Source organism: Microtus pennsylvanicus, chromosome X, assembly GCF_037038515.1.
Source record: "Microtus pennsylvanicus isolate mMicPen1 chromosome X, mMicPen1.hap1, whole genome shotgun sequence".
Classification (NCBI taxonomy): Eukaryota; Metazoa; Chordata; class Mammalia; order Rodentia; family Cricetidae; genus Microtus; species Microtus pennsylvanicus.
Genome location: NC_134601.1, coordinates 53,214,913 through 53,242,552, shown reverse-complemented (window position 1 = coordinate 53,242,552; position 27,640 = coordinate 53,214,913). Strand labels below are relative to the sequence as shown.

Below are 27,640 nucleotides of genomic sequence, written 5' to 3'. Positions count from 1 at the left end.
ATGGAAATCAGATTCTTTCATAAGTCCGGGGTATATTTTAATCACTAACTATTTTGTTATTATTCCTGCTTATGTAATGGCTTGCTGAAGCAATTCTGTGATGTTTATACTCTTTGTCACATGTGATAACCGAAGCCTCCATTTAGTCTGGTGGCCAACTAATGATTAAAGAGGTCATTTTTGAAATGCCGGAAGCAGGAAGTTTGATAGTCTTCTTTGAGGTGCTCTGTGTCCACGGAGAGGCATTCAGCACTCAGTTTCACAGTAGGAGACTTCATACTGTTCTTCGCATCTATCTCTGTAGAGCTCTGTCCAGCACGAAGTGAAGGTTTCGGCTCCCCGCAGGTCTTTCTTGGGAACATCGAGCCCCATTCATGTGTGTGGTCCTCTAGGTTCTCCAGGTCCGGAAGAACTTTGTCAGCACCCTATGAATGTTTATTTTCAAATTTTTCATTTTGAGACCTTTTCTTTCGTCATCCTACACTGTTTGTACCAAGCTTTGCTTTATCAAATGACCTTGTTTTTGAACAGTTGCTGCTTGTTATTTTCAACTCAGTGAAAAGACAAACTGAATTAGTTCAAATAAGGACAGGTTTTTGAATGGATTCTTCCAGGAAATGATGAGACAGTTGGTTTACTCACCATAATAAGGACATGGCCTTATGGGAACTGCAGCCCACTCTGCTTCCTCAGTCCTCGTGTTTCCACATGATTCTAGAAGGTCATTTTTTTTTCAAAAACTCCAGAGCTAGAGAGAAGGGAATAGTCATGTCACAAGTTAAAACACAAAAACATATATATATATATATATATATATATATATATATATGCCGGAAATAATAGTGTGGTAAGGAAGAAAAAATGTTCCCCAGAAGGAAGAGAATAGTGCTTAAAATGGTAGGAATCAAGTGTTCCCCCTACCCCTGTCATCTAGGTTGTGATAAGAATAAGACTGGGGAATGTATATATATACATACATATATATCTGTGTATATATGTGTGCATGTATGTATGTATGCATGTTTCTGGGTGTTTTACCTGCATGTGTGTATGTATTTGCATTGTTCCCAGTGCCTATAGAAGTCAGAAGAGAGTGCTGGATTTCCTACAAGTTGAGTTCTGAGACGCCATCTGGGTGCTGGGGACCCAACGTGGCTCCTCTGCAAGTGGGACAAGTGCCATCTCCCCATTCCCCAGTCTTATTCTTATCACAACCTAGATGACAGGGGTAGGGGGAACACTTGATTCCTACCATTTTAAGCACTATTCTCTTCCTTCTGGGGAACATTTTTTTCTTCCTTACCACACTATTATTTCCGGCATTGCTCTGACAGTTTTGAGCAGTTTGTAATACAGAGAAGCTGTGTATTAAAATTTGAAGCTTGGAAGGAAGCAATCTAGTTAGTGTAAAGACAAAAAATGTAGAAGATGCCATTGGAGTAGATTAGATCACTCAATGAGAATTTGAAGGATTAGAAAGTCTTAGGACAGAATTCTAAGGAACAGAAATACTTAAGTGTTAGAGAAATTGGAGATAAAGAAGATCTGATACCAAAAGGTAAAATGAACCAGAAAACCTAGGCTTTATAACAGGGTTTCTTGTGGACAATCAGCCATAGTTTGAAAGTCAGTATAGCCCCATCATTCTTCTTGCTGATATGGAATCACCACTGTGTCTATCTACCCTAGCAGCTGCTCTAGTTTTCATTCAATGATACAGAATTCAGGGCATTTGTTGCATCTACCAGATTATTTCACTAATCTTTTCAACTCTTGCTCAAATCCAGGCTTCTCTCTAAAGCCTTCTAATATGAATTAAAACAGAATCAATGTATAATCCTTATTTCTGGGTCCCCTAAAACTCTTTTTATCTTTCTACCAGTATTATCTTTATTTGTACATGTATCTATCTAAAAGATTTTGCTTTGTTCCTGAGAGCTATATTTTGAATGCAGCTCCTCAACAATTCAGAAGTTGTCAGTAGTGGGCAAGGCATATATTTGCATTATTTTCACAATATGTGAACTAAAATTATGTCCATAATAATTAACTTTTAAAAGGCAGTAAGAGAGAAAATATGCAAGCCCTACAAGAGAAAGAGTTTCTTGGGAGACTTTTCAATAGCAACAATGTAGTGTAGAAAGTCCTTCTGTCTATGTGTTGTTTTTATTGGTTAATGAATAAATCTGTTTCAGCCAGTGGCTTAACAACATAGAGCTAGGCAGGAAAACTAAACTGAATGCTGGGAGAAAGCAGGTGGAGTGAGAAGAAGCCATGTAGCTGCTGCCAGGGACAGATATGCCAGAACCTTGCTGGTAAGCCACAGCCATGCGGTGATATGCAAATTAATAAAAATGGGTTAAGATATGAATTAGCCAGAAATACACTTAAGCTATTGGCCAAAGAGTATTGTAATTAATATAGTTTCTATGTGATTATTTCAAGACTGAGTATCTGGAATGAACAAGCAGCCTCCCCCAAGAATGGAAGTCAGCGGTCAGTGCAAGAATTTCCTTAAAGGGCTAGTAAGTCTGTTAACTTTGAACTGATGAACAAATACACTTTCATATATGCAAGCACAGAAAAAAAGTGAAAAGGTTATACTTCAAGAAAAGAAATTTCTTTCAGAAAGAAGGTCTCAGACACAAGAAAAAACAATGGGAAAGTATGGTTGAGTGTGTTTGGACAGGGTATGAAAAAAGCAAAGTAAATCAATGCTATGGTTTCGTTCAGTACAAAGGCAATACAATAAAAATACTAGGCAATATTTGCACAAAATGTGTAAAGGCTTAAAAATGGGCTTATTACAAAGTGGTGTTTTTTCAACTAAATAAATGCAAATGGAATATAAGCAGAAGTAAACCTAGCAACATTTCATATACATAACATAATCATTTTGGTAACTATGCATAAAGAGAAAATATACAAAGAAATGTTTTAACACACCATTTTGACTGAATGTCATCAAGTTAAACACAAAGAACTAGTACTTACTAGGTATATTTTTATGCACTGATATACTTCAACAGGTCTGAAAGTTGTTGTAGATACACTTGAGAATAACACACACGAGGTTGCTTGGTGTGAGAGCAGGGTGTCACAAAATAGAAAGGAGGATGGCTGGAAGGTAGTCTTATTGTTTGGGATCTGAAGCATTGTAGCCAATGTGAATTCATGGCTTTTGATATGTGTGACTTTTCCTGACAACTAATAAGTTCCAGTAGTGATGTACGTATTTATATGGCATGTATTTTCATATCTATATAATCATCTGTAAGTAAAGGGACAGAAAACTTGGAGAAATCGCTGAATCCAGGGTAGAACAAAGCATGTGCCTTAGACTGCTGGAAAATTAAGGAGATACTAAAAACATGATAGATAAATGTCAAAGGGACACAGCTGCTGACCTGAAATGATACCAACTGGCCAAATACATGACAAATTCATGAACAGCATGGACATAGTAATAAATTATAAGCAATATACAACAATGTTCACAAACATACTAAAATAAATAAAAAACACTTTCATATGGTAAAATGCCAGTTAGTAAATGTAAGAGGATTGAGGAAATTCAAAAATTACCATTTGGCAACCACCAAAATAATATTGGTTTGGGGCTGAAACAAGCAAGTGAAATTATGGGTGAGAAAAAGTACCTTCATAATTCTCAAAGAATCCATAAACACATGTAATATTTCTTTTATTCAAGCCGGGCGGTGGTGGCGCACACGTTTAATCCCAGCACTTGGGAGGTAGAGGCAGGCGGATCTCTGGGAGTTCGAGGCCAGCCTGGTCTACAAGAGCTAGTTCCAGGACAGGCACCAAAGCTACAGAGAAATCCTGTCTCAAAAAACCAAAAAAAAATATTTATTTTATTCAGTTATGTGTATTGTTGCAATGTGGAGTATGACATTACAGTGAAAGGAAAGAGTCCCCTGTTCGGGGCCACGTTAAGGAAGTAAACAAAGATTAAATTATGAACCAAAGGACAAAGGTGGCTTAGCAGTTATGGAGCACTTAATATTCTTGTAGAGGACCCAGGTTCAGTTCCCAGTACCCCCAAGAGGACTCAGCCATCTGCAGCTCCCATTTCAGGGGTTCCAACTCCCTCTTCTGGCCTCCATGGGTACTGGGTATGCAAACAGTTCACAGACATACCTGCAGAGAAAACATCTGTACACCAAAAAGAAATAAATTGATCTTTAAAAAGAAAAAGAATGGCAGTTCTGTTACACCCCTGCTCAGGATGCACAAACTAAATCCAATAATGGGGAATCAGCAGAAAATCCCAAATTAAGAGACATTCTAAAAATAGCAGACCTTTAGTTGTTGAAAAAGTCACGTCCAGACAGAGATTGAGGAACTGTGAAAGATTTAAAGGAATCTAAAAGGTTATAGTAATTAAATACTGTGTATAGTCCTGGATCCAATCCTGGACCATATTTTTTTTCTTTTGTTACAAATATCACTAGTTCAACACTGATGAAACCTAATTTAAAATAAAAATTTGGCACATCTAATAATATTATTGTATCAGTGTTCATTTCTAAGTTTGATAATTGTTCTGACATTAAGAGAATATCTCTGTTTTTAAAAAATATCTATGTAATATCACAAACTTACAAAACAACCATCTGGTCTAACTTGCTAACTTTGGTAAATGGAGTAAAATGAAATCTTAGATTCTTTGTAGTTCTTGACATTGCTATGCAGCAGCAATGCACAGTATTCCAAATCCTAAAAGACACACTATGTGAGGGCAATCCTTCACTTGTGTTTATAAAGTCCTAGCATTCTCAAGGTTTCTGCAATAGCTTTACATCTTTTTGCTGGGGATAGGTGCTAAAGACCACAGATCTTGTTCCCAATGATCAACCTCACCGCTAGAGCATTTATTGTCGCAATATTAAAAATCATATTTAATTATGTGTCTGTGTGTGGATGCGTGCACATGAGTCACATGAGTGCAGGTGCCTGAAGATTCCAGAGGTGTTGGATCCCCAAGCAGGTGGAGTTAACAGTGTTGGTGAGTCAAATGGTGCTGGGACTTGAATACAAGTCCACTGGAAGTACAGTACATGTTCTTAACCCTGTGTCATTTCTCCGGCCCCTGGAGTAGATTAGTATGTGCTAGCTACTAGTGGTAAAATACTCATCTACTCTACCCCAGACAGATTCACCCTAACATGGAATGTGAACTTGTAAATGAATATATGCTGATCCTGTAGCACACATAAAACACAGAATACCAGAAGATAAAGCCCCAGAAAGATAAACTGAGCCTTCCAGAATCTTCAGAAGGGGCTGCAGAGATGGCTGAGTGGTTAGGAGCACTGACTACTCTCAAGAGGACCCAGGTTCAATTCCCAGCACCCACATGGCAGCTCACAACCATCAGGAACTTCTGTCCCAGGGCACTTGTCATCCTCTTCTGGCCTCCTCAGACACACATATGTGCATGCAAAATACTCATCCTCATACAATTAAAATCAATGCATCTTTTAAAAAAGAATCTTGAGGAAATTCAAGTAGCATCATGAGTAATGATTTGGAGGAACAGTAAGTATGAAACAGAGCAAAAATCATTCAAAATGGCATATGAGTGCCTCAGAGTCATGAAAGCCCTTGTCACATGAAGAGAATGGTGAAGAGTTTGAGGTGCCTGGAAAGCAGTGTCGGGGTGACAAAGAGAACTGGGAGGCTAGCTATGGACAAAATAGGAAAAGATGGGGAACAATTCCTATTCTCACGTTCCCTCCAATCCCAACTGCAGCACACTCCGCATTCCAGCTTCTAATGGAGAAGAATTCATGCTGGAGACCAGGTAAAGCAAGTGAGTAATCAAGGTTTATTTCAGTAGGCAAGAAAAGCAGAAAGCAAACACACCCTCCAGGCCAGAGGGAGCACCACGCAGAGCAGCAATGCAAAGGGCTGCTTCGAATATGAGGACTCATTAGCACTAACCTACCGTTTCTCCTCCCCTTGCCCACACTTGAGGCAGTCTGGAGTACTCTCCTTCCAGGAATAGGCAGAGGCTTTCTTAGAAATCATCTTTACCCACAATTCAGTCTGCTACAATGCATTCAGTCTGTTAGATACATTAGATGTGTGAATATATGCAAAGGCTTAATTATACTCAAAGCAACAAATGCCTCACCCATCCTCCCCAGGAAGCTGTACTTGGGAGTTGGGCAGAGTTTACCCAGAAGAGCTTTGCTCTTTTGCCCAGAGCCTTTCCTTCCTGTTATATGGTCAACTTGGCTATCTCATGCCCAGCAGCAAGTCTTATTTACTTCCTCAAGTGTTCCTGGCCTCACCATTTTAACTCCAACATTGATTTTAATTCTCGCTGTTGTTTTCACCATAACAAGCTGCTCTCCCCAGGGCTCCTCCAAGGACTCGAGTATGTACAGACAATACTTTCATAAAATGGTCACATTCAGACTGGGATGTATCTTGGTGGTTGAATGTTTACCCAGCATTATGGATGACCTGAGTTCCATCCTCAGCTCCACAAAACAAAAATGAAACAAAAATTCCAGATTTAGTTTTAGTCTATTAAATTCCGAATATGAAGTAAGTTCACATTCACAACTTGGAGGAATGTTATTCATAATTCACATTAAATGAAAGCCACTGCTAGTGATTTTATTAGTTCTACTTTGTCATTTTTTTTGTTTTTATTTATTTTCTATTTTCTTGATCTTTTTTAAAATTAGATTTAAAAAAAATACCAGTCCAAATTCCCACTCCCTCCTCTCGTCCCATTCTCTCCACACACCCTCCCACCCCACCCCTTCTAATCCTGAGAGGGTAAGGCACATGGCTTTGTGGAAGGTCCAAGACCCTGCCTACTATATCTAATTTTATGCAAGGAATACATCCAAGGAGAATAGGATCCCAAAAAGCCAGTACATGCAATAGAAATAAATCCCAGTGCCACTGCCAGTGGCCCCTCAGTCTGTCCCAGCCATACAACTGTCAACCACATTCAAAGGGACTAGTTTGGTCCTATGCTTATTCCTTCCCAGTTTAGCTGGAGTTGGTGAGCTCCTATTAGCTCAGGTAAACTGTTTCAGTGGATGAACCCTTCATTGTCTTGACCTCTTTGTTCATATTCTCATTCCTTCTACTCTTCAACTGGACCTTGGGAGCTTAGTCCAGTGCTCCGATGTGTGTCTCTGCCTCTGTTTCCATCTGTTGTTGGATGAAGGTTCTATGGTGATATTTAAGATAATCATCAGTCTGACTACGTGGCAAGGCCAGTTCGAGCACCCTCTCCTCTATAGCTTAGGGTCTTAGCTGGGGTCATCCTTGTGCATTCCTGGGAATTTTTCTAGAGCCAGGTTTCTTGCTAACCCCATAATGGCTCCCTCAATCAAGATATCTCTTTCCTTGCCCTCATATCTGTCCTTCCTCCATCTCGACTATCATGTTCCCTCAAGTTCTCCTCAGCTCTCCTCTTCACCTTCTCCTCTTTCTTCTACCCCACCCCCATGCTCCCAAGTTTTGTCAGGCAATCTTGTCTGCTTCCAATTTTGAGATGGATGTATATATGTTTTCTTTGGGTTCACCTTATTTCTTAGCTTTTCTAGGATCATGAACTATAGCCTCAATGTCCTTTGTTTATGGCTAGAATCCAGTAATGAGTGAGTACATACCATATTCATTTTGGGGACTCTGCGTTATCTCACTCAGGATAGTGTTTTCTATTTCCATCCATTTGCATGCAAAACTCAAAATGTCATTGTTTTTTTTCCATTGAGTAATACTCTAATGTGTATATGTGCCACACTTTCTTTATCCATTCTTCAGTTGAGGAGCATCTAGGTTGTTTCCAGATTCTGGCCATTACAAATAATGCTGCTATGAACATAGTTAAACAAATGCTTACAGGTGTTTTAACCAAAAAAAAAAACTTGTATTGCAATACATGAAAGCAAGCCTTATAAAGACATTTCTGAAGAAGCAGAAAATAAAACATGAGATCCCTTTCCCAAACATGAGGTTTATTTTTTCAACAAATATTTTATTTATCTATGCATGGGTTTATGTATGTATGCATGCAAACATGTATGTGAGACTGTACATACATGTGTGTGAAAGCAGGGCCTTTCACTTAACATGGGGCTTACCAGTTAGCCAGGCATACTCACCAATGAGTTTAAGGGATTCCCCTATCTCCTTTCACACCGCCAGCACCAGGATTACACATGTGTACCACCTCGCCTGACTTCTTACATGATTCCCAACTCTGGCCCTCAGGCTTGTGCACAGGCATTTTACTGACTGAGCCGTCTCCTCAGCTCGAGGCAGGAGGCTTATTGTAAAGCCACAGCAAACAAGACAGTATAATATTGGCAGAAGTAGAAGGACATAAGGAACAAAAGGGAATGGTTCCAAACAGATTCTTATAAAATGGAGGTTTGATATATAATGACAGATTTAGCACTGTAGTGGAATGAAAAGAAGACAGCCTGTCATTTTAAGACCTGTAGTAGAGCTGAAGAGATGGCTCCCACTGTTAAAGGCACTAACTGCTCCATCAGAGGATCGGAGTTCAATTTCCAGCACCCAGTGTGATTAAGAACTGCCCGTAACTCCATTTCCATGTGGGGAATCCAACACCCGCTTCTCTCAATCATGGGTACCACTCGTGCACGTGGTACACAGACATGCATGAAGGCAAAACAAACCACACACATAGGATGAAAATAAATAGACCTCCAAAGATTTACAGACACTTAGGAATCTGAGTCCTCTGGAAGAGTAGCCAGTGCTCTTTTAAAGAAAAGAAAGGTTATTTTCAGAGTTTTGTGATTTGATCTCAACTGGAATTCTGTACTAACAATCATGCATAGAGGTCAAGTTGCTTTGGGGGGAAAAAAGAAAGAAAAGAAATATCCTCTCTCACTTCATTTCAAACGCATTTTAGTTTAGTTTTTTTTATATAATGCATTTTGACCATATTCTTTCCCACTCTCCAATTCCTCTCACAACCCTCTGTATCTCCAGCCCTAGGGGATTCTCTGCCCATTTCTGGCCTCTGTGGGCACTGCATGAACGTGGTGCAAAGACATGCACGTGGTGCACAGACCTACATGCAGGCAAAACACCCATATGCATAATTAAATAAAATAAGTAAATAAAAACCTTCCAAGAATTAAAAAAAACACCATTTAGTTCTTTCCTTTATAAATCTAGTTAGCAAGTGATTTCAGTGCTTTGAGGCTTTTTTATTTTTGAGGTTTTTAGCTTTTGTTTTTATTTTTTTGGTCAACATAGTAGATGTTTACTTGGATTATTGATCCCCTCAAAGAACAAGGTTATGCTTTTGCTCATAGTCTCTACTTGTATTCCATAGTTTATTCATTTCATTCTTCTCATTTGAATTCTTCCCTTCTTGCTTAGTTAATGCTTAGTCTGCTCTTTTTTTTTTCTAGCTTTCTCACCACAAAGCTCAATTTATTAGTTTGCAGTCTTTATTCCTCCTGGACTATTGTGCAAAAGAGTCTGAGCACTTTGCCCAGGCTAGTATCAAACTCCTGGACTCAAGGAAATCTTGCCTGTGCCTTCCAAGCGCTGGTACTACAGGCATGTGCCCACAACATATGTTCTTCCTCCTTCCCCTCATTTTCCTCCTCCTCCCTCTCCTCTTCCCCACTTTTCTTCTTCTTTTGCATACTGGGTACTGAGCCTGGGCCTTATGCCCGGTAGGCACAGGTCTTTCACTCACATGTCATATAAGTGCTTGCAATTAGAAATTTCTCTACATTTTTCACCAGCTGTATCTTGTAAGTTTTGATATACAAGCCTTCATTTTCATTCATCTCAAGTTATGCTCTAGTTTCTCTTATAATTTACTCAAAGATCTCTAAGTGAGTTTATTCATTTTCATTTATTCGTGAATTTCTGAAAATTTTCGTTCATCTCTAACTTTATTACATTGTTTTTGCAGAATGACATAATTTTTTTCATATTATTTCTAACACCCCGAGGGTATTGCTACTTAATTTTTAGACTAGCATATGATTTACTTACCTCAAGAGAACATTTTATATTTACTTGAGAAGAATGTGTGTTTTGTTGCTGTAGGAGAAAATTTTCTACACGTAGCTGGTAAAGCAGTTCAGTTTCTAGTACTGGTCAAGTCCTCCATTTCCTTGTGGATCTTCCCTGTAGTTATCCTAATTGTTCCTAAGAATAAGATACTGGTTGATTTGTCTATTTTTCCATTTAATTGTCTAATTTTACCTTATGTATTTAGTTGTTTTTTTTCGTTAGATGAAAATATATTTGATAGTAGGTTTTTGAGTGGATTAAACTGTTTTTTTACATTTTAAAGGATATTTAATTGAAAAAACTCATAAGACTTATTCAGAACAAAGATTTCTAAGTATGTTACAAGAAAATGCCAATTTCTACTTGTCATAAAAATTTCAGATCAGTATCAAAAGATATACTTGAAAGAAAGTATCATTTTCAGTATTTTTAAATATGCTTTTCTTTGTTACTATTATTTATTTTATGAGTACGGTTGTTTTGCCTGCATTTATGTCTTTGCACTACATGGTGCCTTGGAGGCAAGAAAAGGTTATTGATCTACAGAAACTTAAATTACAGACACTTGTGAGTCACCATGTGGGTGCTGGGATATGAACCCATGTTCTCTGGGAAAGTAGCAATTTTCTTTATCACTGAGCCATCTCTCCAGCCCATTCCCCTCCCCCCCCCAAAGCGAATAGTTAAGCATACATGGAGCAAAACAAAAAGCAAGGCTAACAACCAACAAAACTGGCTATAAAAGAAACAGGGAATGTCATTGTCTTAGTTAGAATTTCTATTGCTGTGAAGAGACACCATGATCATGACAACTCTTATAAAGAAAAAATATTTAATTGGGTACTTATAGTTTCAGAGATTTAGTCCATCACCATCATGGTGGGCCGTGCTGGCATGTAGGCAGACATGGTGCCGGAGAAGGAGCTGAGGGTAGAGAATATATATAAATATAAATTTATACTATATATATATAGTAAAATTAGCAATTACGAATGCTGCTTCTGTTTAAGATGCACCGGCATATTTATACATACCTCAAGAACCCTGTTTTATTATCGCTCACTGCTACCAGAGAAGAGTGAGTTTTAAGCCACTGGTAGATTGTGTTTTCACACTTGGTTCTTTTGCCCACTCTTGACGCCACCTAAGGTGCCATAACATTTGAATAATTTAGTCCTACACCTTGTTTCCACATCATAAGTGCTCTCTATTGTGTCGGCGGGCAGAAGAAGACACTTCTGGGGAGTTTATAATAGAATGAAGCTTCTGGTCCTTAGAATAAGTGATTCCTGGAAATTCTGTAGCAGTATTGTTAGTTCATCCAGATCTGAGGAAAGATCAAGAAGCTGAGGCCCCGCTGGAGCACCGTCAGAGTGGGCTATGTACTTCCACTGCCAACTCACAACAATGCTTGTACCTAGAAACATTTGCATAGGATCCATGGAATTCACACAGAATCCAAGGCAGACCGAAGTTTTGGTATGTACGTTCATTTGTAGATGGTTCTGATGGCAGTGGCAATGGAAAGTATTCACTCCTGGCCTGAGGCTGAGGACTCCCAGTAATAATAGCAAATACCAAACTGAGTAGGATAAATGTCCCCAAGAGAAACCACATTTGGTCCACTGTCTCAGTGGGTGGGTGCACCCCTCGTGGTCCTGACTTCTTTGCTCATGTTCTCCCTCCTTCTGCTCCTCGTTGGGACCTTGGGAGCTCAGTCCAGTGCTCCAGTGTGGGTTTCTGTCCCTATCTCCATACATCGCCAGATGAAAGTTCTAGGATGATATGCAAGATATTCGTCAGTATTGCTCTAGGATAGGGTCATTTCAGGTTCCCTATCCTCAGCTGCCCAAGGAACTAACTGGGGACCTCAGCTTGGGCACCTGGGAGCCCCTCTAGGGTCAAGTCTCCTGCCCACCCTAAAGTGGGTCCCTTAACTAAGAATTGTGGTTCCGTGCTCCCCTATCCAACCTTCCTTTATCCCTATCCTCCTGTTTCCCCAAGTCCCCCCTCCTTCCCTTCTACCTTTTCTCTCCCCATCTCCCCTTACCCCCATCCCACCCCACCCCCAACATCCCACTTTTCTCCCCGGCAATTTTGTCTACTTCCCTTATCCAAGAGGATAACTATATGTTTTTCCTTGGGTTCACCTTCTTACTTAGCTTCTTTAGATTCGCCTAATGTAGACTCCGTGACCCCTATTTATGGCTAGAAACCAATTATGAGTGAGTACATTCCATGTTCATCTTTTTGGGTCTGGGATACCTCACTCAGGATAGTGTTTTCTATTTCCATCCATTTGCATGCAAAATTCGAGAAGTCATTGTTTTTTACCGCAGCGTAGTACTCTAGTGTGTATATATTCCATACTTTCTTCATCCATTCTTCTACTGGGAGCTCACCAAGGCCAGCTGGACTGTTACCAAAAAAGCATGGGATAAAACTGGACTCTCTGAACATGGCGAACAATGAGGGCTGATGAGACGCCAAGGACAATGGCACGCGGTTTTGATCCTACGCAATGTGCTGGCTTGGTGGGAGCCTAGCCAGTTTGGATGTTCACCTTCCTAGATATGGACGGAGGGGGGAGGACCTAGGACTTACCACAGGGCAGGGAACCCTGACTGCTCTTTGGACTGGAGATGGAGGGGGAGAAAAGTGGGGGGAAGGGGAGAGGGGTGGGAGGAGGGGGAGGAGAGTGGGAGGAGGGGGAGAAGAGTGGGAGGAGGGGGAGGGAAATGGGAGGCTGGGAGGAGGTGGAAATTTGTTTTTTTTTTCTTTTCTTTATTCTCCTTTTATCAATAAAAAAAAGAAAAAAGAAAAAAAAAGAAACCACATTTGGTATGTGTAGGTTCCTCTTAATTCTTGGTCCCATCATTAAAAGTGGAACATGGGCACAATCATTGTATGTACTCCCTTTATAGAATTGCCGCTGCTCCTCGGCCATCTCTGTGTAGATAACAATAGTTCTCCCGGAGAAGAAAACTTGAAGAGCCAAAATAATCTCTGCTACCATGGTATCTTTCTCAGTATGCCTAGCATAACCCAAAACCTCTAATGTTCTTCATTTCCTTTTCGGTAAACAGCCCGGTGAATCTTTTTGTATAGGAAGAATCATTCCACAGGGCGCATCTCTGACAAAGGCAACCACTTTGAGACTTTAATGACACCACAAGCTACTTTTTCAAGCCAATAAAGAGGTTGTGTGAAATGTTGAAGAGCCAAAGTTTTCTCCTGGAGATGGAGAAGGCTAAGGGTGTGGTCAATTCAACCCCACACAAAGGACAAATGGTTTAGTGTAGTTAACTGCATCCTGTCTTAGCCAATCGACCGTTTTGTAAGTATTCTACCAGTCCCTCCGGTCACTGCTTTCTATTTGTATTGGAGATAAGATTAACCATAGGCCTGCCCCCTGGTCTGAGTCAGACTGCAACATCTCTTGTCCATGTTTCCACACAATCACTGATGGAGTGATGACCTGGAGTATAGTCTACTTTCCCAAATGTGTGTGTCTGACAGCCTTGCTTCTCCACAACATCCATCCAGGTTGTATAATTTGGATGGAGGCTCCAAAGGGCCCACTCCACACTGCTACGTGTGGTCAACACCAGAATGGAGTTTGTGGAGGCATTCCGAAAGGAGATGCTGTGTACCTTCATGAAGTTGATGAGTGCAAGTTTGGCTGAGTGGCTCCCTGGTTGTAGTGTTAACATTTCCATCAAAGAAGTCATTGGCAACCAGCACCACATTAGGTGTCTTGGCCACTCCCTCAGCTCCTATGCGCTGGAGTCGTTGCCCCAAGTGCCACACTCATAGCAGCAGCTGTTGAGGGGTGAGGAGGGCTAGGACTCTGGATTTTTCGTTTGGTTTCCATATACTACAATGGGATTGAATTTTTCTCATTACAAAGTGTGTCTTTTATGTTCAGTATATGTCTCAAACACACACACACGTACACACACACACGCACACACACACACACACATAAATATATATATATGTTTTTTGAGACAGGGTGTCTCTGTAGCTTTGAAGCCTGTCCTGGAACTAGCTCTTGTAGACCAGGCTGGTCTCGAACTCACAGAGATCCGCCTGCCTCTGCCTTCCAAGTGCTGGGATTAAAGGAGTGTGCCACCACCACCTGGCTTGTTCCAGTATTTTTATCTTAAATCTACCTTGTTCTGCTTTCTTTACTTAAAAAATATTTTATTTTATTTATTCCTTACTAATTTTATACATATATATATAATGTATTCTGTTCGTAAACATCCCTTTTCCCCTCTTGTGCCCCACTCCCATTCCTCTCTTTCTTCTTCCCAGCAGCATGTCCCTTTTCTGTTTTTCTGTTTGCCCAGATTTCTCATGGTTGTTTTTTGCTTATCTGTCCTCTTTCTTTACTTTATATATGTATATATATATATATATATATATATATATATATATATATTGTATAATATGTATAATATTATACAATATTCTGTCTGTGTGTATGTTTGCAGGCCAGAAGAGGGCAACAGACCTCATTACAGATGGTTGTGAGCCACCATGTGGTTGCCGGGAATTGAACTCAGTACCTTTGGAAGAGCAGGCAATGCTCTTAACCACTGAGCCATCTCTCCAGCCCTATATTTTATATTTTTGAATCTAAAATGTGTTTTCGAAGTAGCATGTATTGGATATGTCTTTTAATCCATTCTCGAAAACTCTGCCTGTTAGATAGCTCATTTGATACCACCTATGTCATTATTTTGGAGGTAAGCCTGAAGTAAAGCTTTCCTGCGTTAGCCTCCCAAGTGCTGGGATTCCAGGCATGTGCTGCCATGCCCAGCTTCAATATCATTACTGGTATAGTTGGATTTATGACCACCTGTTGCCTGTTGTCTATATGTATCACGTCTGTTTCTTTTGTTTCTGTATTATACTTTTACTGATATTTTTATATCAAGTAGATTTTAAATGCAACATTTTAATTTTGAAAAATTTTTTATACTTTTATTTTCTTAGTGCTCTTATAAGCCTAGCGTATTTATATTATCATCTTTCAGGTATCTATAAAATTGTTTACAGTGAAATATAGATGGCAGTCCTATATTGAACAATATTACTTATGACTATGGATTATAAAAATATTGTACTAACAAATATGTATCTTTTGGACAATATGGTTACATACTGTATGGTTCTAATTGTATAATATTGTAGAAAAGGTAAAACTAGATACTATAAAAATGTCAGTGACTGCCAAGTTAGCAACAAAAAGAATGAATGAGCCATAGACTATAGAGGATTTTGAGAACTATGAAACTGTTGTGAATGCCATTGTGATGATGGACAGGTAGTCATTATACATTTGCCGCACAGAGTTAATCCAAATGTGAACTATGGGCTTTGGGTGATAGCTATGCGGGCTCATCAGTTGTCCTAAGTGCACTGCTCTGATGGACGGAGAATATAGGTAGTGGGGCGGGGGGGGGGGGAGAACCGGAAGTAAGTAGGGAGTGTTAGCTTCACTTATGCTCCATTTTGCTGTGCCTCAGAACTGTTCTAAATAAAGCCAATTAAAATGTATTGTTATGAGGGCTGGAGGTGCAGCTCAGTAGCAGAACTTTGACATAGTATGTGTGTGACCCCGAGTTCCATCCCCAGCACTGTAAAGAAAATTGCTATGTGCATTTCTTCCACGTTTTTAAATATATGAAAGTCTGAAGACTTATTGTAACCGTAGCACTTTAAGGTTCTTTCATTTTTATTTTTTGAGACAGGGTCTCTCTTTATAGCCCTGGCTGCCTGAAGACCAGGTTGGCCTTGAAATCCTAGAGATTTACCTGTCTTCACCTTCCGAGTGCTGAGAGATTAAAGAAAGACCTGTGTCATCATGCCTGGCCAGGTTCTTTTATTTTGAGTAGATGATGGTAGTTAAATTTGGACCTGGCTATGTATACTGATATGTCTCCATCCAAATTCAGTGTATGTTCCAAGCCTGTCTTTCTCCATGATTCTGTCCTGGTCTATAATCAAGTTAAAAAGCGTTGACTTCCCAAATGCTTAGTTCCAATCCCAACAAATGAACAGTAAGACTCAGTAAGCTGGCTAATTTTCAAAGTTGCCATAACTTTTGTCCTTTTTGCTACCTGTAAAGGTCCCTGTGCCACCATATTTGAAGGCTCTTTCTGTCCCTAATCTCCCTAAGGAGCCAGCTTCTTCCCTTGGACCCCCAAAATGGCAATAGCTGGAAGGTAATCGCCCCTCTCCCAGACCTTGCTAGAAGTCAATCAGCACCTGCCTCCTGCCCATCTCCCAGGATGAAGTGTGGAAGAAGTTTTGACCTCACACTTGGAAAATTTCCTGACTCGGGATCAAAGGGATTAGAGCAAGAAAGAAGACAAGCTAATGATTAAAGCAAGAGTTGGGGATACTGTTTCTTTGCGGCTATTCCTAGCAGTACTGTACTAGCATGTGATTGGACCAATTTAACACGACTTTCTATCTGTGAAAACGGGGAAACTAATCTGTCTGGGCTCACAAATGACTCAGGGGAAAGGGTGTCTGTTGCTACCATAAGGAGGTCTGACCAAAGAAGTCTGGGAATTTTTATAAATAAATAATGAAAAAAAAAGATTCTGCTGGTAAACACCGTGCCTTTCCACGGCATCATTTCTTTTCTTAGCCAGGTTTTTTTAAGGAACAGATTGTTGTTTTTTTTTTTTTTTATCATTGAATAGATACGAACTTGGCTGGGAAGGAGGACCACAGGTCAGAAGGGATTTAGAAGGTACACAGCTTGCCTTCAAGGTTCTTATACTCTTACTTGAGAAGGAAAACTTCACTGGAGAGGAAGGGTGGTAACAGACGAGTGGGTATTCTAGCAGTTCATAGTGTATGGTCCTTCCTAGCAGGAGCGAGGCTGGGTTTTTATGAGAGGAAGTTTTGTGTGGCTAATACACTGTGAAAAATGAGGACACTGGCCAGACATGGTAGCATATGCCTGTAAAGCACATGAGAGGCTGAAGAATAACAATTGTGAGTTCAAGGCCAGCCTGGGCTACATAAAATCTATCTTTAAAAACATGAGGGTACTGTACATGTTTCTTAAGAATGAAAGACGAGCCGGGCTGTGGTGGTGCACACCTTTAATCCCAGCACTCAGGAGGCACAGACAGGTGGATCTCTGAGTTTGAGGCCAGCCTGGTCTACAGAGTGAGTTCCAAGACAGGATCCAAAGCTACAGAGAACGCTGTCTGAAAAATATAACAAAAAAAAAGGACAATCCGGGCGGTGGTGGCGCACGCCTTTAATCCCAGCACTCGGGAGGCAGAGGCAGGCGGATCTCTGTGAGTTCGAGACCAGCCTGGTCCACAAGAGCTAGTTCCAGGACAGGCTCCAAAACCACAGAGAAACCCTGTCTCGAAAAAACCAAAAAAAAAAAAAGGACAAAATTATTTGAAAAGTTGCTTTCTCTTAAAGAATGACTCTGCTAAGCCAGGTATGGGAGCACAGGTCTGAGATCTCAACACTTGGAAGGTTAAGGCAAGGCAGGAGAATTACATATTTGAGGCCAGCCAGAGCTACATGGTGAGATCCTGTCAAAGGAAGTAATGGAGGAAGAGAGAAAGAGAAGGAAAGAAAGAACAGGCAAAAATAAAGCTCTCCTAAAGCCTCCCTGGATCTGTTCTTTAAAGACATTAGCAGATTCCAGAAGCCTTATTTCCTTGACCTTCGTTTCCATCGCCAGTGTTGCTGCCCGTGTTAAGAAGAAATAGGACTCCGCTCCTTGGACAGTGCTACATCTCAGCTGCCCTACAAGTTTAGACTGCCCTTTCATCTAGTTAAGGCCCAGGAGAGACGGTTGACTCCATCAAGGAAAAGTGGTGAGAGACGTGACCCTATATGGACAGTACCTTTGGCTTGGTGAGACAGTGCATACCAAATTAGTAAAGTAGGGGTGCTCTTCTCGATGTTCTGCTTTCCTGATGGACAGTAATTTCATGGGATTTGTTTATTTGTCCCACAAACGAAAGAGCAAACAGCGTTGAGAGTGGTGATCTCGTCTGTTTTGCTCTCTGCATCCAGTACCACTATCTGGGGCAATGTGTTGTATTAACCATTTAGCTTACGGATGGATAGATGCATTACTTAGCAGATTCATTAAAGTAGACTTCCAGCCTGACAAGGTGTAGATGACAGGGAGCAAATAAGTGAGGACAGACAGTGAAAAATAAACTGAGTTCTTTGTTGGGAGACAGGGAATGACTACGAGAACACAATGGGCAATATCAGCTAATAACCTTCTATAACTGTAGTAAGAAAGTAAGGGTGGAGATAAAAACCAACGATCGTTGAGCATCCTTTGACTATCTAGTACTTTAATGTGTATGAATCCATTTCATCTCCACAATCCCAGAGATGAGTACTATTATGACACAAGCTTGAGAGATGAAGAAGAATTAGGACCCGAGAGATTAACTAACTTGCTCATGATGCCCTCTTGAGACTCATCTTCCGCTGGTTTTGTGTGTTTCTGAGCTTCCTCTGAGAGGGCATTCTGGTTGACATTGTTCCAGTTCACTTTGTCAGGTCTGTGTGAATAGTTCTAGAAGATAAGCTTCCGGCCGGGCGGTGGTGGTGCACGCCTTTAATCCCAGCACTCGGGAGGCAGAGGCAGGTGGATCTCTGTGAGTTCGAGGCCAGTCTGGTCTACAAGAGCTAGTTCCAGGACAGGAACCAAAAAGCTATGGAGAAACCTTGTCTCAAAAAATCCAAAATAATAATAATAATAAGCTTCCCCGTGGTACAAGCAAAAAGTCAGGCATAGTTACTAGCCCTCATGAAAGATTTCAATACTCAGTACTCAGGAGGAAGAGGTAGGTGAAGCTCTGAGTTTGAGGCCAGCCTGGTCTATAGAGTGAGTTCCAGGACAGCCACAGCTACACAGAGAAACCCTGTCTCGAAAAAACAAAACAAATAAGTACAAAAAAAAATCCAGTGAGTTCAGATATTTCCTCCTTGAGTAACTGGGACAGGACTTGGAGAGAAGGGATATTAACCTAAGAAAATGTTTATATTCTGGCCAGTGCTATCGCTGTGAGAAAGAGTCCCTTATCTCTCAGGAAATTAAGTCAGGAGTTTCATGTCTTCTGCCAGCATCTAGGAAGATGTGACAAATTACCTTGTTACCATGCGAGTCACATTGAAATCCTCAGTATCTTCCTGGCTCGTCTCTGTCCCAGATGAAGTGTGTAAGAACTGCACCCAGAGTTCTTTAGCTCTGCAGTCCCCCCCCCACCTCCCAGGGTGGATTTGCTTCCCAAGGTGCTGGGATTGCATTTGGTGGCGTTCTACCGTGAGCTGTCACTCATACCTCTGCTCCACTAGACCTGAGCTCACTTTCCAAGTATGGGGACAAAGGAAGCAGGTTTAGCATATCCGATTGGTTCTCCTTCTATATTCTAGGATAGTGTGAATACTTTTCTTATTTTCTTAGTCATGCTCTTTTCTAGGACTGTGGTTCTTGTGGGAGTCAGGTTTTTACCAGGTAAAGATATAAGAACGGACAGAATCCCCAGATAATACAACTGGAACGCCCTAGACACCTCATAAGCAAACAGCTAGTCTTAGTTGTTTCAGGAAAACTGGCTAAACCCTACATTGATACAGCAGGCTTTGTTCATCTGTCCTGGGCCACCTAAGTGGTGGGATCCAGAGATTCCATTTCCCCACTAATTCTAAGCCTTGGCTTAGTCAGGAAAAGTAATTTCAGTAGCTATTTCTTGTCTCAGGTGTCCCAAGCATCCCTATTGTTCACTTAGGTCTTTTCCGCTCATTGTTTACCAACTCTTTTTATGTCCAGTGACGTCGAGGTGGCAGACAATCCATTTTCTTTGTTCACGAGAGCCAGAGAAACAGCTGCCACCCTGGGGCTGGAGAGAGAGGAAACAGGAGGTTGTGGAGAAACGAGGCCATTTTCATCTATCATGTTCCCAGAGGACTGTTCCACCAGAAGGCCTGATGACTTGTCTAGGATTTCCATCACAATGATTGCATACCACCCTCACAACAGCCCTCTGAGGACACCAAGGCCTGAAGAGATGAAGTGACCAGGCCACCATAACATGCAGTTACAGCAGCCCTTTGCTAGGGTTTCTTTCCCCACCCTGGGTGTTGGCAAGTCCAGAGGGGGGTTCCAAGAAGAGCCTCAGGACAGAGACTCTTTGATTCTCACAGATTCTGTCCATACTGTCCAGAACACGGAATCTCAGCGGCAAAGAGCAAGATAATTCTGCGCTGTAGCATGCATGCTTCCTTCCAGAAAGATGGGGTAGAAGGAAGATTTGACTTGGTAAGGATTGGTGTACTGCAGAGAAGCTCCCCTGGCCTTCACTATACTCACCAACCCCCAACCACAAGATTATTTCGTTGCTACTTTATAACTGTAATTTGATACCTTTGTGAATCATAATGTAAATATCTGATATGTGGCCCCCAGAAGGGTTGTAACCCACAGGTTGAGAACTGCCGATCTGCACACTAAGGAGGATCTTGAGCAAGTTGATTCCCCTTGTGTAAGTTTCCTCATTTGTGCATCTATATGAAGAGGCCAGAGAAATGAAAATAGCTTAGTTCTGGCCTGCACATGCCATAGAAAAGCCTTTTCCTTCATGGTCTGAGGCTTAGGAATTCTGTAAGGGCAGGGCAATACAATACAGCTCCATTTTAGAGGATTTTAGCAAGCACAAGTCCTGCATTCTGTTCCCAACACACACACACACACACACACACACACACACACAGAAAGAGAGAGAGGGGGGGAGTGGAGAACATATGCACAACACAAAAGTACAAAAGCAAAAGGGAACTAGGAATTCTTTAAGAACTGGTATCTTCACCAAGGATGCAATAATTTAATACATTCACCATGGAAAACAGAAGTTCTCTTAGGACACCACAAGAAAAAAAAGGCTATGGGGAGCCTATGCACATCCTAGAAAGCCACCAGAGATCTCAACTATCTCCGGGCAGCATTATGCTGTTTTCTACATATGTGGGTACCAGGCAAGCACTCGACCAACTGAGATACATCCCCAGGCCCTCTTTCTCTCACGTGTAATGTGTTCCTGCTTCCCTCTCCATTTTCCTTTCTCACGGCTGACTGGAAGAACTCGCAGCAGATAGAAATAATGCCACAGGGTGTTACTCTGGTTCTCTCAGCTTGCTACTGTCCAACTGGGAAGGGTCTCCTGTGTATCTTTATCTGTTAGCAAATTGTGTGGCTTATTCCTGACATAGTCAAATTCTATAGCCAAATATATACATGTGTATATGTCCTATGTGTGTTTAGAAGAGAAAGCATGTATGCAAATGTTGCCAAATGTTAACAGTTTATAGATAGAGGGCATGCTGGTGTTTATCACCATTTACTTTTGGTTTTCTTTGATGGTGTTGTTTTGTTATTATTTTGTTCTTGTTTTTTCCCAAGACAGTGTTTCTCTGTATAACAGCCCTGGCTGTCCTGGAACTCACTCTTCATTTGAGCTATTGCCTATTTCTAGAAAGTCCCCCCACCATTTTGTGCTCACTGGGAAAAAGCTTGTTCCATCCCTAGAGGCAAAGGTCAGATATACCAGCCTTCCCAAAGCATTTCTTGATTTCATGTCCCTTTAACTCCAATATTCTTCAGTTAAGAGAGGTGAAGAATACTAGGGACATAGAAAGCGAGATATAGGTAGCTATTGGGATATGAGAAGGTCATATTAAATGAAGGGGGAGTTAATAGTTTGTCCCAAATTTTTACTTGGAAAAATATTACAAATTGAAAATAACCTTGATAAATACCAACATACTCTTGGTATGTAAATTGATGACATCTTAATTTACATGTATGTATTCTTTTATAAACATATATAGGTAGTACTCACAGGCATGTATTTGCCTGCAGCATTAGAAATGAAATTTCAATCATACCAATTGACAATTAAATACTCCTAATATCTTCTAAGAATAAGAGGACCCTCTCCTTCTCTTGCATAGCCATATAGCATTGTCATATTCAAATATTATAACTATTTTAATAGAATAGAATAACATCAAATCAATGTTCTAAAACTGCCTCCAAAATATTCTAGTGGTTTGAGTTGACAGGATTCAATCAAGAACTAGGGGTTTCATTTTGTTGTCTTTTTAAATCTTCTTTAATCTAGATTCTGAAAGGCTACTTCTGTTTTTCCCCTTTTATTAATACCAATATTTTTGGAGAGTCCAGAAAACATGTCTCATAAACCATCTGAATTAATGTTATTTGATTTCCTGCTTCTGCTGGTTAGTTTTATGTCAACTTGACATAGGCTAGAGTCATCTGGAAGGAGGGAGCCTCAATTAAATAAATGTTTTCATAAGATTGGCTATAGGGCATCTTTCTGTGATTGATGGGAGAGGGCCCAGCCAGTTGAGGGTGGTGCCATGCTCGGGCTGGTGGTCCTGAGGCCTATGAGAAAGCAGACTGAGCAAGTCATGGGAAGCAAGGCAGTAGCCAGCACCCCTCCCTCCATGGCCTCTGCATCAGCTCCTGCGTCTGGGTTCCTGTCCTGTTTAATTTCCTGTCCTGACTTTCTTTGATGATGAACAGTGATACGGAAGTGGAAGCCAAGTACACCCTTTCCTCCCCAACTTGCTTTCGGTCATGCTGTCCATGACAGCAATAGTCCCCCTAGCTAGGACACAAGAGCATCAGCTAGAGGCTCATATAGCACTAACAATGACCCTGTTATTAGCTGCAGTAAATTTGATGCCTTCACTAAGATGTAAATTTTCTGAAATTCTTCATTGCAAATGTGCATTTTTCTTTGAAAATAATAAGTCATCTTTGGAGTAATACTTAGAGACTGAAATGACCTAAAAAGATGTTACTAGTAGTTTTAGAATCTATAGATTCAATTGCTGTATTGATAAAAATAGAAAAGGACCTTAAGAAGTCACATGTTCTTTGAGGTACTTACCAATAGCAGCCACACCAGATATGATATTGTGGCACCTGTTTTTAGTTCCAGCACTTGAGAGGCAGAGGCAGACAGATCTCTATGAGTTGTCAGCCAGCCTGTCTATAGAGTTCCAGGCCAGCCAGAACAACATAAGATGTGTCTCAAACAAAAGCTATAATAATGTACCAAGACAGGAACTTTATTTAAGTTAAATCATTTATCTTTATACCAATATAATGGCTGCACACCTAGGAAAACCGAAGTTCAGAGAGGTGAAGGTCATAGAGTTATTATGAGAAGAAATGAGGCGGGGAGATGGCTCGGTGAGTAAGAAGGTTTGCTCTGCAAGCATGAGAACCTAAGTTCAAATCCCCAGAACCCCCTTGAAAACCTGGGCATGACTGTACATGCCTGTAATCCCAGCACTGAGGAGCAAAACAGGTGGATCCCAAGAGCTCACTGGTCAGGCACCCTAGCCAAAATGGCAAACCTCCAACTCGGTGAGAAACTGCCTTAAGGCAGTAGGTACATAGTAGTAGAGCAGGCTTTTATATGGGCGTGCACACTCACATTCTTGGGTAAATGTAATTTCTCTCTCTCTCTCTCTCTCTCTCTCTCTCTCTCTCTCTCTCTCTCACACACACACACACACACACACACACACACACACACACACATGGGGGGGGGGGAGAAGAGCGAGCACAGTGGGGGGGATGGAGTAAGAAGGAGAGGGAAGGAGCTGTTCAGGTGTGGTGGCAGTTGCCAGTAACCTTAGTATTCAAGAGATAAAGGCAGAAGGATCGTGAGTTGCACGCTAACCTCAGCTACCTAGCAAGCACCTTTCCAAAAGGATTGAGCATGTAGCCTATATTATGCCCTGGATTTGATGTCCAGCACCACAAAATTAAAAGTGGCTACTAGATTAAATTCTAAAATCCATGTTTACACAGTATAATGTATTCCTTAATAAATAATTTCACCTGATTTAAAACTCTTCCCAGTGTTTTTTCAAGAGTTCCAGATTCGTGACACTCCGGAGAATGAGGGAGCGGGGACAATGAGCTCTCAAGGGGGGCTTGGCAGATGATGCCATCGAGAAATCAATTGGCATTCCTGTGGTCTTACAGCAAATGAATCACTGAACTCCGATGCTGATGGAGAGACCTTTAGATCTATCTGGCTTACGAGTCTGACTTTGATTTAAGAGGCAGCTGAGAGCCCCTGTGATTTCTGACTACTGCTTGCTGAATCTAGAGTGAGTTCATATTGGATGAATGTCATTCACGGCCCTCGCTGTGATGAAATGCAGCTGCCTGATCATAAACAGGTTTGCAGGATTTCATGGGAAAGCCTCATGTTATCTAACCACCCCTTCTATGTTTGGCATGTCTGATTGGCTCTCCTTAGGCTCACTGCTCTCTCTCCTGCCTGGTGCAGGGAAAATTCTCCTCTTCGGATATAACTACTTCAAGGAGATCTCTCACGCTTGCCCTCCATCCTACGTCCTCTGCAGACAGTAAAAGAAGTCTTGCAGTGTATGATGAATGAGTGTAGTCCATGGCTGCCCTCCTAGTCTACAAATGTTCGCTTGAGAATGCAAAGAAAATGTGGCAGGGAAACACATACAACACATATACTTACATACGCACATGCATACACTAACATGCATATATACCAGCACACACATAAACACAAATATATACCAACTCACACACTAACACACATATACACACAAATAAGCAGCAACACATGTACATAAACACACAAATGCACAAAAACACACATATATACTGACACACACACAAATGTATGCAAACACAAACACACAAATACACATTCACACATAAATATACAGCAACACATACACATACAGAAGCACACACACACACACACACACCAACAATCCAAAGGCTCTGTTCTGCTCAAAAGGGCCATTTGTGATGTGGGGCTTCATTGAACATTTCATTTAAGGCCAGCCATTTCTTAGTGATAGAGGTGTCAGGAAAGCATGCCTGCACCTGTTGCAAAGTCTCACTTGCTGCTGGGCACAGACACACACATATAGAATATCATCCCAATTTTAGCATATGTGCTCTTGAATAAAGTGCGTGCGCGTATAAAGTATCATCCAAGTTTAGCATATGTCCCAATAAAGCAGTCAGCATCAGATATAGACACAGCACATTTCAAGCTTAGGCGAGTACTAAGAAGAGGTCATGCATGCATAAAAAGCCCCCCTTCCTACTCCTCAGCCTGATAGTGGATGCTTAGGGCACCTCTGTCCTATGACACCAAAGTTTGAGCAGCTCCAGGGACAAGCTGCTTCCCAACCTGCAGAGGAGACTGAACTCTCTGACTAGATTTGTTTAACAATAATCTACCAAAAAGAAAATCTGTTACCCTGTATCTTTTTGCCTTTAGAGGCTTCTGCTCCCCCCCCCCCCTTGGAGTCACTTGGAACAAGGAATGCGCTTTCCCACATAGAAACTTCTGCCACCGGTTCCCAGCAGGGACTCTGAGATGATTTGTTCCCTGTGTGTCTCTAAAGTCCATTTTCACAGTTAGTGCTGCCCCCACCTTTATTGCAGCACTCCACCTTGCTCAGCAAGCAAACAAGAGTTGCTGGGAGGCTGGGCCACTGTGGGGCCACTGCTGTGCTGTCATTCTGCTGGCCAAAAGCCACTTAAGGAAGCAGGCAAGTACGCGGTTCCAGAGGCACATTGGGGTTCTGAAAGGTACCAGCCTAGTTTAGGCAGAAATAGGCTCTAACTTGATAATCTGCTCATCACACACAGTAAGAGACACCCTGTCTTATTCAGAGACACCGTGGGTGGTGGAGAGGATGAATAAGCATGATTCACTGCCACTCTGGCACCCGGGGCACGAAGAATAATAAAACCCAAAGAATTGTAGCCGCCTGAGTAGTAAATTAAGAGATCCAGGGCTCAGCTAGACTCTAGACATCAATGTTACCATGGCAATAAAGGGCCCCAGCGTTCGGCAGCTATTACAGAGCAGGCATCTAATAGGCTAGTCTATGTCACAGCCAAAGCCCAAGGGGCTAGCAAAGAAGACCAATTAGCATATCCATTCATTATGGGCCTCTGCACACTTCTTCTCTTAATTCCAATTAGTTGTTTGTTTGAACCAACATCTCTTGCCTGTATTATACCCATTAGTGCCTTCTAGCCAGCAGAAATAAGATTGAATTTCCACAAGGTCTTCACAATTTCCCAAACCTTCATTTTTCCCTGCAGGGGTCTAGTCTTATGTAGTCACAAACCCATGGCCTTCAGTCCCTCGAAGTGACAAACCTCTCTCACTTTCCAACTGTACACGACAGATGGAAACCGCTTTGGAATGTGATGGGCTAAGGGATTTTCCTGGAACCTAGTGAAATAGGGATCTGGGGCCGTAATCTGGACCATTTAGGTCAAGGAAACCCTCTGATCTTAGCCAGTGAGCCTGCTGGCTTGGCCTACTGGCCATTATTCAGAGGCTAGCTGTTCGGGAGGCAGGGGGGAGCAGGGGGGTGGGGGAGGAACACTGGACACCAGGAACCAGGCTGACACCATCAAAGTCAAGCCATAACTATTCCAGTCCGAAGTACTGCCCTTCAAGGTCTGGCCTGAGGCCTGCCTATTCTGGAAACTCTCCCTTGGTCATCATAGCCCCAAGTGAATTCTCCCACTTCCTTCAGTTCAAGAAGGACACCCTTTGTTAGGAAGTGTTTATGGGTAGCCTCGAGCCCTAATTTGGCCTATCACTTCCTTCCTCAAATGACTTGTCCACTGAGAACACAGGTGACTAAGGCTAAGATGGACAGAGGATTTGGGAGCATACTTAACAGTGCCTGAATGACTCCAATATCAAGAAACTCTTAAGCTCCATTGCCCCGCCTACACCCTACTCCTTACCCCTAGTCTGAGAAGCCAGCTACTCCCTGCAGAGAGAAGCTGATCTCCCATGACTGTGACCCATACTGCCTGCCCACTCACATACAGACACACACCTCCATGGAAATGGTCCACAGGAACAGATGTGAGGAATTAGCCTATGTCACATGGTACCGCCAAAAATCCTCTAAACTGCTCTATCACCTCTTCCTTCTCCTCAGGACAGAAAAGTAGAAGAGTCCAGAAGACTGTTTCTGTTCTTAATTGCCAGCCAATGGCCATAGAATTTTACCAGAGCAGACAACCAGGACATCCTATGGGGGGAGAAAAGCAGCTTTTAATGCTTTGTCCAAGGAAAGAACATGAGGCTTTGAAGACTTGAATAATGTTGTCTTTGAATCTGTAGTCATATTCGAGGCTTTTTAAATTCCCCCTTCCATGCCTTTGCAGCCACTGATCTACTGACCTGTTCTGGCTCCATTCTGTACACTGCTTAGCATATTGTCTTTTTTTAAAAAATTGACAGAAACGGCTTCTTATTTATTTCTTTTTAGGGTGTTTTGCCTACATGTATATCTGTATACCACATGCAAGCTGTGTTTGTGGAAGCCAGAGAGGGTGTTTCATCCCCTGGGACTAGAATTACAGATGCTTTCGAGCTATCATGTGGGTGCTGGGAATTGAACCCGGGTCCTCAGGAAGAGCAGC

The 27,640-nt window shown here is 41.6% G+C and overlaps 1 pseudogene; it reads right to left on the bottom strand.

Annotated features, from left to right (window-relative positions):
- Positions 1-158: 158 nt before the first annotated feature.
- Positions 159-20,092, bottom strand: LOC142840341 (arylsulfatase K pseudogene; annotated as a pseudogene).
- Positions 20,093-27,640: the final 7,548 nt, after the last annotated feature.